At 35.6% G+C, this 3,968-nt stretch overlaps 1 long non-coding RNA gene across 2 annotated transcripts; it reads left to right on the top strand.

Moving 5' to 3' along the window:
- Positions 1–1,311: 1,311 nt before the first annotated feature.
- Positions 1,312–3,543, top strand: LOC125385095. 2 transcript variants are annotated; one of them, XR_007224062.1, is made up of 4 exons: positions 1,312–1,798; positions 2,038–2,359; positions 2,748–2,907; positions 2,983–3,543. It is a non-coding gene; the product is annotated as an uncharacterized LOC125385095 (long non-coding RNA). The 2 variants fall into 2 exon arrangements; XR_007224061.1 differs by having other exon boundaries at positions 1,313–1,798; positions 2,748–3,543.
- Positions 3,544–3,968: the final 425 nt, after the last annotated feature.

Genomic DNA, 3,968 nt, shown 5'->3' with positions numbered 1-3,968 from the left:
CGTCTTCATATTGTCTTCGCATAAATGGCAGATTCCTCTGGTAAACCTTCGAAATGCCACGCAATTCGTGATACCAGATGTCGGCAAGCCCGATTATCACGATAAATCGCGCAATTGTCTTTTTAAAGAGTCGCCATATCGGAACAACGAGCAATGGCCTGGCCATGAAAGAATTTCGGGGCAAGTCGCTTCTATTCCGTCGAGCAGGCTAATAATGTTGTCGGAATAGCTACCGGCACGGGTCGAAAGATTTAAGTAGTTGGCTACTTCGGATTGATCCAAGGCTGGTAATATTTTCTATCGTTATTAATTCAGATATCGAGAACAGATCGATTTAGTAATATATCTTAAATCTTTTAGAAGAAACGAAAATAATTTTGAAAATTTATTTTAAAAGCAGACATGGAAGAAATCTAATCACATCACCTTGAAGATTCTCTCAAACTATATCGTCTAGGAGGAAAATATTTTTTGATTTAACAAAAACCATACAGGTGTCTTATTCGCGTCATTGTAATTTCCTTATTCCTATTTTGCCTCTTAAAACTTTTGTCGAAATCAATATTTTGAGTTTTTATAAGCTTTCTCCGTATTGCCATCGAGGAAAGCTTTACTTTATTCAGATAATAACAATAAAAATAAACAATAATTCTATTATCTAATCGCTCAATTACCATTGCACGATATAAGAGTTTGTTTCAAGATTTATTACCCAATTCGTCCAACTGGCGTATGTATCTTACTGAATAGTTCCCTGAACAATCCAATTTCGCCAGTAGGTCAATCAATTTACATGATTTGTTTCGAGGAAGATAGCCTTAACTAAATTGTATTGTACTGAAGTTTGCTCAAAATGTAAACACAAGTGCTTACCTTGTTAAGGTTTCCGAGCCATTGATTTATCATGGAACCAACAAATCTTATAATTGCTTTCGCTTATAGCAGGTAATTAGTAAACATATAGCGTATAGTCGATACATTTTTATACTTATCAGCAAATTTTATTTTTTTTCATCCGATTTATTTTCGTACCACGAAATATAAATAATATAATAATATAATATTAGAATTTAGTATACACGTAGTACACATAAAAGTACAAGGACATTGATTTTAATATGTCAGGTATGGCAAAGATTTAATGCCATAGAACTTTAATGAAAGACTGTAGCAATTTTAGCGAACGATTGTTGCAACCTACGATTCAAATGGCTTTTAAGCGTACTGCCGTAATCATAAGCGCGACTATATCAATGGCTGTTGCCGTTTAACACGTTAATTCATGACTGTGATATATATTGGCTACACCGCTTCCACTTACAATTACAGGCTTCGAATAGTTAACAGTTAATACCGCTGTGAAATAAGGTTATTCTGCAGTGCAGTGTTCATGTTAGAACACGTGGAAAAATGTATTCCCAAAGGTCGATTCGTTTCACGCAAAGCTTTTTCCACCTTAATTGTTTCGAACGTACGTATCGTGTGCTGTTTTGAAAATACACGCGTTCCACGCGATAAAGTAACCGAAGGTAGGAACATTCCCACCGTGTCTGTTCCCATGTCGAATACACGCACTGTCGTTCGTTTGACAAAGTGATCGTAAACGTGAACACACTTTTATTGTGCGTACAAAGCAAACGCGTCAAGTTGGTGTGATTCCCAAAGGTCTTAGCCTTCCACTAATGCATACCTGAACTTTACCGGTAGGGTAACGAGAAACGTCAGGGAAACGGAGCTTTGTCAGCGATCTATTTACTCTGATCTTAACATAAACGAATGGAAGTCGAATCTTGTCGATGTTAGTAGACAATTCAATATTAGAATTCGTATAGTTTCGTTTTCATAAATAAAAGATCGCAAGAAGATCAATATTTCGTTAATTAAAAGAAAAATATTAAAGTCAAGTATGATACAAGGTCTTTTATTATTATTATTATTATTATACTGATGATACCTTTATTATTTTCCGTATAATCGGAAAGTTTAGAAAATCTACGTTTGCTTTGATTCAATTAATTACGACAAGAGATTTCACAGATACGCCTGTAAGAACTGTATGGGATAGAGGAACTTCAGTACGACTGAGAAGAAACTTTTGCCGCGAGAATAATTGATCTTGCTAGACGTGGAAGACGAATGATCGTCGAAGTCGGACTATTGAAAAACCTAAGAAACGCTGACAAAGGAGGGAATTTTTCAATGAAATTCAATTAGTCCGACAATTCGAGGATATCTTCGCACATCTTTCTTTATAAATGATTTGAGTGCCCAATAAAACTCCTTGAATAATGATTACATTAAATTCAAGAAAACATTGCATTAAGTAAAAATAGAAGGAATCAACTCTATCATAGATGATGTTCGTAGCCATCGTATGCAGTGACTTTCAAAATTGTTGCAACATCGTTTGAGACCGAACAGCTTCTTAAAAATTGAACCGCGTGACTTCGGTCTTTTTTTGAGAAGTTAGAAGCATTAATTTACTGGACGATGTATATGACAATGTACTAAAAATTACAATTGATCGGAAACGCGAAGAAAAAAGTAAAAATAGCATTTTCAACTTTTGTTATATGGACTTGTAATGAAAATTTCAACAACGCATTTTCCACAATTATATCAGTTATATATTGCTTGCAACGAATATTTGCAGGTCACTGGGTTCGACGAAGAAATTATCATTTTAATTCTATATTTTCACATATTCCATCTTACATTGCGATCCTTAATTTTTTATATTTTTATAGGATGAAAAAAATGAAACTCTAGTTCAAGTTAAACGATACAGCAGGGTGAGCATTACAGAACGAAACTTATCTCGGGGGAATAATCGATCCTAAGTAGAAACAAAAGGTCGTACGGTGTTCCGAGGTCGAGATCATGGAAAATTATTCCACGTAGCGTCTGGTAGGACGAAAGATATTTCAAACACGACGACCGACTCTTGGTCAAGTTTTTCAATTACGAAATACACGTGTCCAGAACGTGCACGGAAGAGATATAATTGAAGGAAGACCAGGCTGGATGAAATGATCGATTATCATGCGTTGTTGAGCAACCGTCGCTCACTCCGGAGTCTCCAATTACATCTTTATCGGACAGAGCCATACCTACGCGCCATCATACGATACATCATCTTTCCGCTGCTAACTCATAAGACGAAGTTTCGAGGTTGAGCAAAGATTTATGCCAGTTGGCTCGAGCGACGGAACGAACTCGCAACATGTTTCTCTTGAGTTTTCCTTTCTCGATTCGAGCATCGTGCGAGTTCATCGAAGAAATCATTCCTCGCACAGTTGTTGGCTGAATAGCCTCTCCTTGGGACCATCGACTATTTTTCGTCGGAATTTCTTTCGTCGAGAGGAAGTCAAAGATTGTTAAAGTCACTTGATCTTAACGATAGCTATTGTGTTTTTGTGTCTTCCTTTCTCTTTGATATGATAATTAGAAGTGGAGCTTAAATGAGAGACGATTAATGTAAATGAAGTGTAACTGTTGAATAATGGTGGTTACTAAATTTAAATAAATGATTATTCCGATTTATTTCGCCCATTTACAATCTGATTTTCTCCGTTATATCATAAGAATACGCGCTATATCGTATATTCTTAATAAAAAGTGGAAAATAAAAAGTTCTGATGTATTTTTAGAAATCACGACAATCGATACGACGATTACGCCATACAATTGATTTCATTCCTCATTACAGTACTTCTAAATGATACTTCTTTCTTTAAGTCCATTGTATCAACTTTCATTTAAACGGTAAGTCATACTCTATAAAGGAACAGTCGCGCGTAATTTACCAAAATTCCTCCACTAAATTATGAACAACGACAAGGTATCGTAAGAAGATCCAACTACTTGATTTTTTCTAAAAATATCTCTTCTTTACACTCTGCGTGTCAAACAGGTTATCGTACACGAAAACGGCTATTTTGCGATTGTTGTGCATCTATTTACTGATT

The sequence above is a fragment of the Bombus terrestris genome, chromosome 5, assembly GCF_910591885.1.
Source record: "Bombus terrestris chromosome 5, iyBomTerr1.2, whole genome shotgun sequence".
NCBI classification, from domain to species: Eukaryota; Metazoa; Arthropoda; class Insecta; order Hymenoptera; family Apidae; genus Bombus; species Bombus terrestris.
Note: the sequence above shows the minus strand (reverse complement) of the source record. Positions and strands in the feature narration are given on the sequence as shown.